Source organism: Epinephelus lanceolatus, chromosome 20, assembly GCF_041903045.1.
Source record: "Epinephelus lanceolatus isolate andai-2023 chromosome 20, ASM4190304v1, whole genome shotgun sequence".
NCBI lineage: Eukaryota > Metazoa > Chordata > Actinopteri > Perciformes > Serranidae > Epinephelus > Epinephelus lanceolatus.
Window position 1 is genome coordinate 39,831,655 of NC_135753.1, and position 15,720 is coordinate 39,847,374.

General features: G+C 39.3%; 1 protein-coding gene across 4 annotated transcripts in view; it reads left to right on the forward strand.

The window, feature by feature from the left end:
• The window catches only part of LOC117265049 (uncharacterized), a 41,702-nt gene that overhangs the window by 11,271 nt on the left and 14,711 nt on the right, over positions 1–15,720 (forward strand). For 3 of the 4 annotated variants that reach the window (XM_078162616.1, XM_078162615.1, XM_078162618.1), the window contains exon 1: positions 15,012–15,244. The exons of the other annotated variant lie outside the window; for it this stretch is intronic. The gene's annotated coding sequence lies outside the window, so the exon portion shown is untranslated. Of the gene's footprint in view, positions 1–15,011; positions 15,245–15,720 lie in introns of those variants that run through there. 4 annotated transcript variants of the gene reach the window in all.

The following is a 15,720-nucleotide window of genomic DNA, read 5'->3' on the forward strand; positions in this document are numbered from 1 at the left end:
GTAGATGACACGTTTCCCTGATGTTATCATGTAGCTACGTGTAGATGACACGTTTCCCTGATGTTAGCATGTAGCTACATGTAAATGACACGTTTCCCTGATGTTATCATGTAGCTACATGTAGATGACACGTTTCCCTGATGTTAGCATGTAGCTACGTGTAGATGACATGTTTCCCTGATGTTATCATGTAGCTACGTGTAGATGACACGTTTCCCTGATGTTATCATGTAGCTACGTGTAGATGACATGTTTCCCTGATGTTAGCATGTAGCTACGTGTAGATGACACGTTTCCCTGATGTTAGCATGTAGCTAAATGTAGATGACAAGGTTCCCTGATGTTAGCATGTAGCTACATGTAGATGACACGTTTCCCTGATGTTAGCATGTAGCTACGTGTAGATGACATGTTTCCCTGATGTTATCATGTAGCTACGTGTAGATGACACGTTTCCCTGATGTTAGCATGTAGCTAAATGTAGATGACAAGGTTCCCTGATGTTAGCATGTAGCTAAATGTAGATGACACGTTTCCCTGATGTTAGCATGTAGCTAAATGTAGATGACAAGTTTCCCTGATGTTATCATGTAACTACATATAGATGACACGTTTCCCTGATGTTATCATGTAACTACATGTAGATGACACGTTTCTCTGATGTTAGCATGTAGCTAAATGTAGATGACAAGGTTCCCTGATGTTATCATGTAACTACATGTAGATGACACGTTTCCCTGATGTTAGCATGTAGCTAAATGTAGATGACAAGTTTCCCTGATGTTATCATGTAGCTACATGTAGATGACACGTTTCCCTGATGTTAGCATGTAGCTACGTGTAGATGACATGTTTCCCTGATGTTAGCATGTAGCTACATGTAGATGACACGTTTCCCTGATGTTATCATGTAGCTACGTGTAGATGACACGTTTCCCTGATGTTAGCATGTAGCTACATGTAAATGACACGTTTCCCTGATGTTATCATGTAGCTACATGTAGATGACACGTTTCCCTGATGTTATCATGTAACTACATGTAGATGACAAGGTTCCCTGATGTTAGCATGTAGCTACATGTAGATGACATGTTTCCCTGATGTTATCATGTAGCTACATGTAGATGACAAGGTTCCCTGATGTTAGCATGTAGCTACATGTAGATGACACGTTTCCCTGATGTTAGCATGTAGCTACGTGTAGATGACATGTTTCCCTGATGTTATAATGTAGCTACGTGTAGATGACACGTTTCCCTGATGTTAGCATGTAGCTATGTGTAGATGACACGTTTTCCTGATGTTAGCATGTAGCTACGTGTAGATGACATGTTTCCCTGATGTTAGCATGTAGCTACGTGTAGATGACACGTTTCCCTGATGTTATCATGTAGCTACATGTAGATGACATGTTTCCCTGATGTTATCATGTAGCTACATGTAGATGACACGTTTCCCTGATGTTATCATGTAGCTACATGTAGATGACATGTTTCCCTGATGTTATCATGTAGCTACATGTAGATGACACGTTTCCCTGATGTGAGCATGTAGCTAAATGTAGATGACACGTTTCCCTGATGTTATCATGTAGCTACATGTAGATGACACGTTTCCCTGATGTTATCATGTAGCTACATGTAGATGACATGTTTCCCTGATGTTAGCATGTAGCTACATGTAGATGACAAAGTTCCCTGATGTTAGCATGTAGCTACGTGTAGATGACATGTTTCCCTGATGTTAGCATGTAGCTACATGTAGATGACACGTTTCCCTGATGTTATCATGTAGCTACGTGTAGATGACACGTTTCCCTGATGTTAGCATGTAGCTACATGTAAATGACACGTTTCCCTGATGTTATCATGTAGCTACGTGTAGATGACACGTTTCCCTGATGTTATCATGTAGCTACGTGTAGATGACACGTTTCCCTGATGTTATCATGTAGCTACGTGTAGATGACACGTTTCCCTGATGTTATCATGTAGCTACATGTAGATGACACGTTTCCCTGATGTTATCATGTAGCTACATGTAGATGACAAGGTTCCCTGATGTTAGCATGTAGCTACATGTAGATGACAAGGTTCCCTGATGTTAGCATGTAGCTACATGTAGATGACACGTTTCCCTGATGTTAGCATGTAGCTACATGTAGATGACAAGGTTCCCTGATGTTAGCATGTAGCTACGTGTAGATGACATGTTTCCCTGATGTTAGCATGTAGCTACGTGTAGATGACATGTTTCCCTGATGTTATCATGTAGCTACGTGTAGATGACACGTTTCCCTGATGTTAGCATGTAGCTAAATGTGGATGACAAGGTTCCCTGATGTTAGCATGTAGCTAAATGTAGATGACACGTTTCCCTGATGTTAGCATGTAGCTAAATGTAGATGACAAGTTTCCCTGATGTTATCATGTAACTACATGTAGATGACACGTTTCTCTGATGTTAGCATGTAGCTAAATGTAGATGACAAGGTTCCCTGATGTTATCATGTAACTACATGTAGATGACACGTTTCCCTGATGTTAGCATGTAGCTAAATGTAGATGACAAGTTTCCCTGATGTTATCATGTAGCTACATGTAGATGACACGTTTCCCTGATGTTAGCATGTAGCTACATGTAGATGACAAGGTTCCCTGATGTTAGCATGTAGCTACGTGTAGATGACATGTTTCCCTGATGTTAGCATGTAGCTACATGTAGATGACACGTTTCCCTGATGTTATCATGTAGCTACGTGTAGATGACATGTTTCCCTGATGTTATCATGTAGCTACGTGTAGATGACACGTTTCCCTGATGTTATCATGTAGCTACGTGTAGATGACATGTTTCCCTGATGTTAGCATGTAGCTACGTGTAGATGACACGTTTCCCTGATGTTAGCATGTAGCTAAATGTAGATGACAAGGTTCCCTGATGTTAGCATGTAGCTACATGTAGATGACACGTTTCCCTGATGTTAGCATGTAGCTACGTGTAGATGACATGTTTCCCTGATGTTATCATGTAGCTACGTGTAGATGACACGTTTCCCTGATGTTAGCATGTAGCTAAATGTAGATGACAAGGTTCCCTGATGTTAGCATGTAGCTAAATGTAGATGACACGTTTCCCTGATGTTAGCATGTAGCTAAATGTAGATGACAAGTTTCCCTGATGTTATCATGTAACTACATGTAGATGACACGTTTCCCTGATGTTATCATGTAACTACATGTAGATGACACGTTTCTCTGATGTTAGCATGTAGCTAAATGTAGATGACAAGGTTCCCTGATGTTATCATGTAACTACATGTAGATGACACGTTTCCCTGATGTTAGCATGTAGCTAAATGTAGATGACAAGTTTCCCTGATGTTATCATGTAGCTACATGTAGATGACACGTTTCCCTGATGTTAGCATGTAGCTACATTTAGATGACAAGGTTCCCTGATGTTAGCATGTAGCTACGTGTAGATGACATGTTTCCCTGATGTTAGCATGTAGCTACATGTAGATGACACGTTTCCCTGATGTTATCATGTAGCTACGTGTAGATGACACGTTTCCCTGATGTTAGCATGTAGCTACATGTAAATGACACGTTTCCCTGATGTTATCATGTAGCTACATGTAGATGACACGTTTCCCTGATGTTATCATGTAACTACATGTAGATGACAAGGTTCCCTGATGTTAGCATGTAGCTACATGTAGATGACATGTTTCCCTGATGTTATCATGTAGCTACATGTAGATGACAAGGTTCCCTGATGTTAGCATGTAGCTACATGTAGATGACACGTTTCCCTGATGTTAGCATGTAGCTACGTGTAGATGACATGTTTCCCTGATGTTATCATGTAGCTACGTGTAGATGACACGTTTCCCTGATGTTAGCATGTAGCTATGTGTAGATGACACGTTTTCCTGATGTTAGCATGTAGCTACGTGTAGATGACATGTTTCCCTGATGTTAGCATGTAGCTACGTGTAGATGACACGTTTCCCTGATGTTATCATGTAGCTACATGTAGATGACATGTTTCCCTGATGTTATCATGTAGCTACATGTAGATGACACGTTTCCCTGATGTTATCATGTAGCTACATGTAGATGACATGTTTCCCTGATGTTATCATGTAGCTACATGTAGATGACACGTTTCCCTGATGTGAGCATGTAGCTAAATGTAGATGACACGTTTCCCTGATGTTATCATGTAGCTACATGTAGATGACACGTTTCCCTGATGTTATCATGTAGCTACATGTAGATGACATGTTTCCCTGATGTTAGCATGTAGCTACATGTAGATGACAAAGTTCCCTGATGTTAGCATGTAGCTACGTGTAGATGACATGTTTCCCTGATGTTAGCATGTAGCTACATGTAGATGACACGTTTCCCTGATGTTATCATGTAGCTACGTGTAGATGACACGTTTCCCTGATGTTAGCATGTAGCTACATGTAAATGACACGTTTCCCTGATGTTATCATGTAGCTACGTGTAGATGACACGTTTCCCTGATGTTATCATGTAGCTACGTGTAGATGACACGTTTCCCTGATGTTATCATGTAGCTACGTGTAGATGACACGTTTCCCTGATGTTATCATGTAGCTACATGTAGATGACACGTTTCCCTGATGTTATCATGTAGCTACATGTAGATGACAAGGTTCCCTGATGTTAGCATGTAGCTACATGTAGATGACAAGGTTCCCTGATGTTAGCATGTAGCTACATGTAGATGACACGTTTCCCTGATGTTAGCATGTAGCTACGTGTAGATGACACGTTTCCCTGATGTTAGCATGTAGCTAAATGTGGATGACAAGGTTCCCTGATGTTAGCATGTAGCTAAATGTAGATGACACGTTTCCCTGATGTTAGCATGTAGCTAAATGTAGATGACAAGTTTCCCTGATGTTATCATGTAACTACATGTAGATGACACGTTTCTCTGATGTTAGCATGTAGCTAAATGTAGATGACAAGGTTCCCTGATGTTATCATGTAACTACATGTAGATGACACGTTTCCCTGATGTTAGCATGTAGCTAAATGTAGATGACAAGTTTCCCTGATGTTATCATGTAGCTACATATAGATGACACGTTTCCCTGATGTTAGCATGTAGCTACATGTAGATGACAAGGTTCCCTGATGTTAGCATGTAGCTACGTGTAGATGACATGTTTCCCTGATGTTAGCATGTAGCTACATGTAGATGACACGTTTCCCTGATGTTATCATGTAGCTACGTGTAGATGACACGTTTCCCTGATGTTAGCATGTAGCTACATGTAAATGACACGTTTCCCTGATGTTATCATGTAGCTACATGTAGATGACACGTTTCCCTGATGTTAGCATGTAGCTACGTGTAGATGACATGTTTCCCTGATGTTATCATGTAGCTACGTGTAGATGACACGTTTCCCTGATGTTAGCATGTAGCTAAATGTAGATGACAAGGTTCCCTGATGTTAGCATGTAGCTACATGTAGATGACACGTTTCCCTGATGTTAGCATGTAGCTACGTGTAGATGACATGTTTCCCTGATGTTATCATGTAGCTACGTGTAGATGACACGTTTCCCTGATGTTAGCATGTAGCTAAATGTAGATGACAAGGTTCCCTGATGTTAGCATGTAGCTAAATGTAGATGACAAGGTTCCCTGATGTTAGCATGTAGCTAAATGTAGATGACACGTTTCCCTGATGTTAGCATGTAGCTAAATGTAGATGACAAGTTTCCCTGATGTTATCATGTAACTACATGTAGATGACACGTTTCCCTGATGTTATCATGTAACTACATGTAGATGACACGTTTCTCTGATGTTAGCATGTAGCTAAATGTAGATGACAAGGTTCCCTGATGTTATCATGTAACTACATGTAGATGACACGTTTCCCTGATGTTATCATGTAACTACATGTAGATGACACGTTTCTCTGATGTTAGCATGTAGCTAAATGTAGATGACAAGGTTCCCTGATGTTATCATGTAACTACATGTAGATGACACGTTTCCCTGATGTTAGCATGTAGCTAAATGTAGATGACAAGTTTCCCTGATGTTATCATGTAGCTACATGTAGATGACACGTTTCCCTGATGTTAGCATGTAGCTACATGTAGATGACAAGGTTCCCTGATGTTAGCATGTAGCTACGTGTAGATGACATGTTTCCCTGATGTTAGCATGTAGCTACATGTAGATGACACGTTTCCCTGATGTTATCATGTAGCTACGTGTAGATGACACGTTTCCCTGATGTTAGCATGTAGCTACATGTAAATGACACGTTTCCCTGATGTTATCATGTAGCTACATGTAGATGACACGTTTCCCTGATGTTATCATGTAACTACATGTAGATGACAAGGTTCCCTGATGTTAGCATGTAGCTACATGTAGATGACATGTTTCCCTGATGTTATCATGTAGCTACATGTAGATGACAAGGTTCCCTGATGTTAGCATGTAGCTACATGTAGATGACACGTTTCCCTGATGTTAGCATGTAGCTACGTGTAGATGACACGTTTCCCTGATGTTATCATGTAGCTACGTGTAGATGACACGTTTCCCTGATGTTAGCATGTAGCTATGTGTAGATGACACGTTTTCCTGATGTTAGCATGTAGCTACGTGTAGATGACATGTTTCCCTGATGTTAGCATGTAGCTACGTGTAGATGACACGTTTCCCTGATGTTAGCATGTAGCTAAATGTAGATGACACGTTTCCCTGATGTTAGCATGTAGCTAAATGTAGATGACAAGGTTCCCTGATGTTAGCATGTAGCTAAATGTAGATGACACGTTTCCCTGATGTTAGCATGTAGCTAAATGTAGATGACAAGTTTCCCTGATGTTATCATGTAACTACATGTAGATGACACGTTTCCCTGATGTTATCATGTAACTACATGTAGATGACACGTTTCTCTGATGTTAGCATGTAGCTAAATGTAGATGACAAGGTTCCCTGATGTTATCATGTAACTACATGTAGATGACACGTTTCCCTGATGTTAGCATGTAGCTAAATGTAGATGACAAGTTTCCCTGATGTTATCATGTAGCTAAATGTAGATGACACGTTTCCCTGATGTTAGCATGTAACTACATGTAGATGACACGTTTCTCTGATGTTAGCATGTAGCTAAATGTAGATGACAAGGTTCCCTGATGTTATCATGTAACTACATGTAGATGACACGTTTCCCTGATGTTAGCATGTAGCTAAATGTAGATGACACGTTTCCCTGATGTTAGCATGTAACTACATGTAGATGACACGTTTCCCTGATGTTAGCATGTAGCTAAATGTGGATGACACGTTTCCCTGATGTTAGTATGTAGCTAAATGTAGATGACAAGGTTCCCTGATGTTAGCATGTAGCTACATGTAGATGACAAGGTTCCCTGATGTTAGCATGTAGCTACGTGTAGATGACATGTTTCCCTGATGTTAGCATGTAGCTACGTGTAGATGACACGTTTCCCTGATGTTAGCATGTAGCTAAATGTAGATGACAAGGTTCCCTGATGTTAGCATGTAGCTACGTGTAGATGACACGTTTCCCTGATGTGAGCATGTAGCTACATGTAGATGACACGTTTCCCTGATGTTAGCATGTAGATGACATGTTTCCCTGATGTTATCATGTAGCTACGTGTAGATGACACGTTTCCCTGATGTTATCATGTAACTACATGTAGATGACACGTTTCCCTGATGTTATCATGTAACTACATGTAGATGACACGTTTCTCTGATGTTAGCATGTAGCTAAATGTAAATGACAAGGTTCCCTGATGTTATCATGTAACTACATGTAGATGACACGTTTCCCTGATGTTAGCATGTAGCTAAATGTAGATGACAAGTTTCCCTGATGTTATCATGTAGCTAAATGTAGATGACACGTTTCCCTGATGTTAGCATGTAACTACATGTAGATGACACGTTTCCCTGATGTTAGCATGTAGCTAAATGTAGATGACAAGGTTCCCTGATGTTATCATGTAACTACATGTAGATGACACGTTTCCCTGATGTTAGCATGTAGCTAAATGTAGATGACACGTTTCCCTGATGTTAGCATGTAACTACATGTAGATGACACGTTTCCCTGATGTTAGCATGTAGCTAAATGTAGATGACACGTTTCCCTGATGTTAGCATGTAGCTAAATGTAGATGACAAGGTTCCCTGATGTTAGCATGTAACTACATGTAGATGACATGTTTCCCTGATGTGAGCATGTAGCTAAATGTAGATGACAAGGTTCCCTGATGTTAGCATGTAACTACATGTAGATGACACGTTTCCCTGATGTTAGCATGTAGCTAAATGTAGATGACACGTTTCCCTGATGTTAGCATGTAGCTAAATGTAGATGACAAGGTTCCCTGATGTTAGCATGTAACTACATGTAGATGACATGTTTCCCTGATGTGAGCATGTAGCTAAATGTAGATGACAAGGTTCCCTGATGTTAGCATGTAACTACATGTAGATGACATGTTTCCCTGATGTTAGCATGTAGCTACGTGTAGATGACACGTTTCCCTGATGTGAGCATGTAGCTAAATGTAGATGACAAGGGGTCCATGTCATTGGTTCGACAGCCCATTGGTTCGACATCCCATTAGTCCGACTGTCCGTGGTGCTGAACGGCTCACGGCGGGCATATGGTGCGCCGCGACCGGCTTGAGGCGGAGCAGGCTCACGGCTTATGTGTTTGCCACTTTCTTTTTCATTTTAACCCACACCATGATCTTTTCCTGACCCTAACCAAGTGGATTTTGTGCCTAAACCTAACCAGACCTTAACCGCAGGGCATCATGATGATTTCGGAACAGACTTCAGAACAATGAGTTTAATATGGTCGGAACAATGGGATGTCGAACCAATGGGCTGTCGGACCAATGGGCTGTCGAAACAATGGGCTGTCAAAACAATGGGCAGTTCCCGATGACAAGGTTCCCTGATGTGAGCATGTAGCTACATGTAGCAGTGTATGTAATGTAAGCAGTCACAGTAGCATGTCTGGAGCATTTTCTAGATGAACATATCTGACAGGAAATAAGGGACAACATCTTTTGTCCTCTTCAAACAGTCTCACTGTCTGTGTCTGTGTACAAAGTGGCCTCAGCATGAACTGATGGTAGTTATTAATAGACTGAAATAAGAAGGTGTTACATTCACCTCCACAGGACATGTAACACTACATAGGGACAGCTGTCCATCCAGCTGTGATCCTGTCTCATGTCTGTCCACATGACATCAGTTCTGTTAAAGACAGCAGAGGGACATGTCTCTGCAGCAGCTGCAGTCACAAGTGGTCCGAGTGCAAATACAGCGTTCAGTCAAATCAGCACTGTGGGTCAGACTACATGTCACAGCTTGGACCAAGTCAGTGTTTGACAAGTCACACGTAACTCAAGTAATTGCACCCAATTCCCAAGTCCAGACTGACAACACGATGTTTGTGATAAACTGAAGGATGAAGTCTTCCTTTATGTGTTGGATGTTTGTGATAAACTGAAGGATGAAGTCTTCCTTTATGTGTGGATGTTTGTGATAAACTGAAGGATGAAGTGTTCCTTTATGTGTGGATGTTTGTGATAAACTGAAGGATGAAGTGTTCCTTTATGTGTTGGATGTTTGTGATAAACTGAAGGATGAAGTCTTCCTTTATGTGTGGATGTTTGTGATAAACTGAAGGATGAAGTCTTCCTTTATGTGTTGATGTTTGTGATAAACTGAAGGATGAAGTGTTCCTTTATGTGTTGGATGTTTGTGATAAACTGAAGGATGAAGTCTTCCTTTATGTGTTGGATGTTTGTGATAAACTGAAGGATGAAGTGTTCCTTTATGTGTTGATGTTTGTGATAAACTGAAGGATGAAGTGTTCCTTTATGTGTTGATGTTTGTGATAAACTGAAGGATGAAGTCTTCCTTTATGTGTTGATGTTTGTGATAAACTGAAGGATGAAGTCTTCCTTTATGTGTTGGATGTTTGTGATAAACTGAAGGATGAAGTCTTCCTTTATGTGTTGGATGTTTGTGATAAACTGAAGGATGAAGTGTTCCTTTATGTGTTGATGTTTGTGATAAACTGAAGGATGAAGTGTTCCTTTATGTGTTGATGTTTGTGATAAACTGAAGGATGAAGTCTTCCTTTATGTGTTGATGTTTGTGATAAACTGAAGGATGAAGTCTTCCTTTATGTGTTGATGTTTGTGATAAACTGAAGGATGAAGTCTTCCTTTATGTGTTGATGTTTGTGATAAACTGAAGGATGAAGTCTTCCTTTATGTGTTGATGTTTGTGATAAACTGAAGGATGAAGTGTTCCTTTATGTGTTGATGTTTGTGATAAACTGAAGGATGAAGTGTTCCTTTATGTGTTGATGTTTGTGATAAACTGAAGGATGAAGTCTTCCTTTATGTGTTGATGTTTGTGATAAACTGAAGGATGAAGTCTTCCTTTATGTGTTGATGTTTGTGATAAACTGAAGGATGAAGTGTTCCTTTATGTGTTGATGTTTGTGATAAACTGAAGGATGAAGTGTTCCTTTATGTGTTGATGTTTGTGATAAACTGAAGGATGAAGTCTTCCTTTATGTGTTGATGTTTGTGATAAACTGAAGGATGAAGTCTTCCTTTATGTGTGGATGTTTGTGATAAACTGAAGGATGAAGTCTTCCTTTATGTGTGGATGTTTGTGATAAACTGAAGGATGAAGTCTTCCTTTATGTGTTGATGTTTGTGATAAACTGAAGGATGAAGTGTTCCTGTATGTGTGGATGTTTGTGATAAACTGAAGGATGAAGTGTTCCTTTATGTGTGGATGTTTGTGATAAACTGAAGGATGAAGTCTTCCTTTATGTGTGGATGTTTGTGATAAACTGAAGGATGAAGTCTTCCTTTATGTGTTGGATGTTTGTGATAAACTGAAGGATGAAGTGTTCCTTTATGTGTTGGATGTTTGTGATAAACTGAAGGATGAAGTCTTCCTTTATGTGTGGATGTTTGTGATAAACTGAAGGATGAAGTGTTCCTTTATGTGTGGATGTTTGTGATAAACTGAAGGATGAAGTCTTCCTTTATGTGTGGATGTTTGTGATAAACTGAAGGATGAAGTCTTCCTTTATGTGTTGGATGTTTGTGATAAACTGAAGGATGAAGTGTTCCTTTATGTGTGGATGTTTGTGATAAACTGAAGGATGAAGTGTTCCTTTATGTGTGGATGTTTGTGATAAACTGAAGGATGAAGTGTTCCTTTATGTGTTGGATGTTTGTGATAAACTGAAGGATGAAGTGTTCCTTTATGTGTCGGATGTTTGTGATAAACTGAAGGATGAAGTGTTCCTTTATGTGTGGATGTTTGTGATAAACTGAAGGATGAAGTGTTCCTTTATGTGTTGGATGTTTGTGATAAACTGAAGGATGAAGTCTTCCTTTATGTGTGGATGTTTGTGATAAACTGAAGGATGAAGTGTTCCTTTATGTGTTGGATGTTTGTGATAAACTGAAGGATGAAGTGTTCCTTTATGTGTGGATGTTTGTGATAAACTGAAGGATGAAGTCTTCCTTTATGTGTCGGATGTTTGTGATAAACTGAATGTGTTGATGTTTGTGATAAACTGAAGGATGAAGTGTTCCTTTATGTGTCGGATGTTTGTGATAAACTGAAGGATGAAGTGTTCCTTTATGTGTCGGATGTTTGTGATAAACTGAAGGATGAAGTCTTCCTTTATGTGTTGGATGTTTGTGATAAACTGAAGGATGAAGTCTTCCTTTATGTGTTGGATGTTTGTGATAAACTGAAGGATGAAGTGTTCCTTTATGTGTTGATGTTTGTGATAAACTGAAGGATGAAGTGTTCCTTTATGTGTGGATGTTTGTGATAAACTGAAGGATGAAGTCTTCCTTTATGTGTTGATGTTTGTGATAAACTGAAGGATGAAGTCTTCCTTTATGTGTCGATGTTTGTGATAAACTGAAGGATGAAGTGTTCCTTTATGTGTTGGATGTTTGTGATAAACTGAAGGATGAAGTCTTCCTTTATGTGTTGATGTTTGTGATAAACTGAAGGATGAAGTCTTCCTTTATGTGTCGATGTTTGTGATAAACTGAAGGATGAAGTGTTCCTTTATGTGTTGGATGTTTGTGATAAACTGAAGGATGAAGTCTTCCTTTATGTGTTGATGTTTGTGATAAACTGAAGGATGAAGTCTTCCTTTATGTGTTGATGTTTGTGATAAACTGAAGGATGAAGTGTTCCTTTATGTGTCGATGTTTGTGATAAACTGAAGGATGAAGTCTTCCTTTATGTGTTGATGTTTGTGATAAACTGAAGGATGAAGTCTTCCTTTATGTGTGGATGTTTGTGATAAACTGAAGGATGAAGTCTTCCTTTATGTGTGGATGTTTGTGATAAACTGAAGGATGAAGTCTTCCTTTATGTGTTGATGTTTGTGATAAACTGAAGGATGAAGTGTTCCTGTATGTGTGGATGTTTGTGATAAACTGAAGGATGAAGTGTTCCTTTATGTGTGGATGTTTGTGATAAACTGAAGGATGAAGTCTTCCTTTATGTGTGGATGTTTGTGATAAACTGAAGGATGAAGTCTTCCTTTATGTGTTGGATGTTTGTGATAAACTGAAGGATGAAGTGTTCCTTTATGTGTTGGATGTTTGTGATAAACTGAAGGATGAAGTCTTCCTTTATGTGTGGATGTTTGTGATAAACTGAAGGATGAAGTGTTCCTTTATGTGTGGATGTTTGTGATAAACTGAAGGATGAAGTCTTCCTTTATGTGTGGATGTTTGTGATAAACTGAAGGATGAAGTCTTCCTTTATGTGTTGGATGTTTGTGATAAACTGAAGGATGAAGTGTTCCTTTATGTGTGGATGTTTGTGATAAACTGAAGGATGAAGTGTTCCTTTATGTGTGGATGTTTGTGATAAACTGAAGGATGAAGTGTTCCTTTATGTGTTGGATGTTTGTGATAAACTGAAGGATGAAGTGTTCCTTTATGTGTCGGATGTTTGTGATAAACTGAAGGATGAAGTGTTCCTTTATGTGTGGATGTTTGTGATAAACTGAAGGATGAAGTGTTCCTTTATGTGTTGGATGTTTGTGATAAACTGAAGGATGAAGTCTTCCTTTATGTGTGGATGTTTGTGATAAACTGAAGGATGAAGTGTTCCTTTATGTGTTGGATGTTTGTGATAAACTGAAGGATGAAGTGTTCCTTTATGTGTGGATGTTTGTGATAAACTGAAGGATGAAGTCTTCCTTTATGTGTCGGATGTTTGTGATAAACTGAATGTGTTGATGTTTGTGATAAACTGAAGGATGAAGTGTTCCTTTATGTGTCGGATGTTTGTGATAAACTGAAGGATGAAGTGTTCCTTTATGTGTCGGATGTTTGTGATAAACTGAAGGATGAAGTCTTCCTTTATGTGTTGGATGTTTGTGATAAACTGAAGGATGAAGTCTTCCTTTATGTGTTGGATGTTTGTGATAAACTGAAGGATGAAGTGTTCCTTTATGTGTTGATGTTTGTGATAAACTGAAGGATGAAGTGTTCCTTTATGTGTGGATGTTTGTGATAAACTGAAGGATGAAGTCTTCCTTTATGTGTTGATGTTTGTGATAAACTGAAGGATGAAGTGTTCCTTTATGTGTGGATGTTTGTGATAAACTGAAGGATGAAGTCTTCCTTTATGTGTTGATGTTTGTGATAAACTGAAGGATGAAGTCTTCCTTTATGTGTCGATGTTTGTGATAAACTGAAGGATGAAGTGTTCCTTTATGTGTTGGATGTTTGTGATAAACTGAAGGATGAAGTCTTCCTTTATGTGTTGATGTTTGTGATAAACTGAAGGATGAAGTCTTCCTTTATGTGTCGATGTTTGTGATAAACTGAAGGATGAAGTGTTCCTTTATGTGTTGGATGTTTGTGATAAACTGAAGGATGAAGTCTTCCTTTATGTGTTGATGTTTGTGATAAACTGAAGGATGAAGTCTTCCTTTATGTGTTGATGTTTGTGATAAACTGAAGGATGAAGTGTTCCTTTATGTGTCGATGTTTGTGATAAACTGAAGGATGAAGTGTTCCTTTATGTGTTGGATGTTTGTGATAAACTGAAGGATGAAGTGTTCCTTTATGTGTTGGATGTTTGTGATAAACTGAAGGATGAAGTGTTCCTTTATGTGTCGGATGTTTGTGATAAACTGAAGGATGAAGTCTTCCTTTATGTGTGGATGTTTGTGATAAACTGAAGGATGAAGTCTTCCTTTATGTGTTGGATGTTTGTGATAAACTGAAGGATGAAGTGTTCCTTTATGTGTGGATGTTTGTGATAAACTGAAGGATGAAGTCTTCCTTTATGTGTTGGATGTTTGTGATAAACTGAAGGATGAAGTGTTCCTTTATGTGTTGATGTTTGTGATAAACTGAAGGATGAAGTCTTCCTTTATGTGTGGATGTTTGTGATAAACTGAAGGATGAAGTGTTCCTTTATGTGTTGGATGTTTGTGATAAACTGAAGGATGAAGTCTTCCTTTATGTGTTGGATGTTTGTGATAAACTGAAGGATGAAGTCTTCCTTTATGTGTTGATGTTTGTGATAAACTGAAGGATGAAGTCTTCCTTTATGTGTTGGATGTTTGTGATAAACTGAAGGATGAAGTCTTCCTTTATGTGTTGGATGTTTGTGATAAACTGAAGGATGAAGTGTTCCTTTATGTGTTGATGTTTGTGATAGTATTTTATGCAGTGCGGTATTTGTAGTTTTACTGCTGTTAAAGATCTGAGCACGTCTTCCACAAGTCAGTAAAACAAACAGTCTGATTGGTCAGAATGTGCAGACGGACAGCAGCAACTGTGTGTGTGTGTGTGTGTGTGTGGTCAGAGGTGAGGTGGTCTGGTTGTCTCTCAGTGCTCGTCCTCAAATAGAGTCTCCGTGTAAACACAGTCCAAAGCGGACCGTCTCTTCTCTCTCACTCACAGTCGGTCAGCTCCACTTTGACTTCATCAATAGTCTTATAGATGGGTCATTGATCAGGTCAGCTGACTCTGCTGGTTCCACCTTAACTCACCAACAGCCTGCATGTTAACCAGGATCTTTACTGGGACGTCTGAAATGTTTCCTCCTCCACAGCTCCGTGAGGTCTCCGCTTTATGAGGTACCAAATCTATGCAGCATGTTTGTCAGGTCTTTAAACTGCTGTCATTAACAACAACAACAACAACAACAACAGTTTTGTGTCTCTGTTCATATTTGAAATGATTCTTCAAATTTTGACTGAGACTTAAAACAAAGTTATGGCTGAGTGAACATCCATCGTCAACTTTGCGTATGAAATGAAGTTACATATAATTCATATGTAGACTGAGCAGTTGGGCGTCAGGCTGATGGCGTTAATGCGTAAATCATGATGTAATTAAGGTCCGAACATAACACCTTAGTTTTTTAATTGCCTGCTGCTATTTTTGCCGCAGCCTGTCGTTCAGAGGCTGTCGATGGTGGCGTGTTAAAGCTAGAGAGATGAAACTGGCATTATATGAAACTAGAACCAACCATGCTGTCCTAGCTTCTCAGTGAGGGAGGTGAAAAATGCTCCAAAGTTAGGCTAAATTTTGGGACAGGAAAAACAGCATG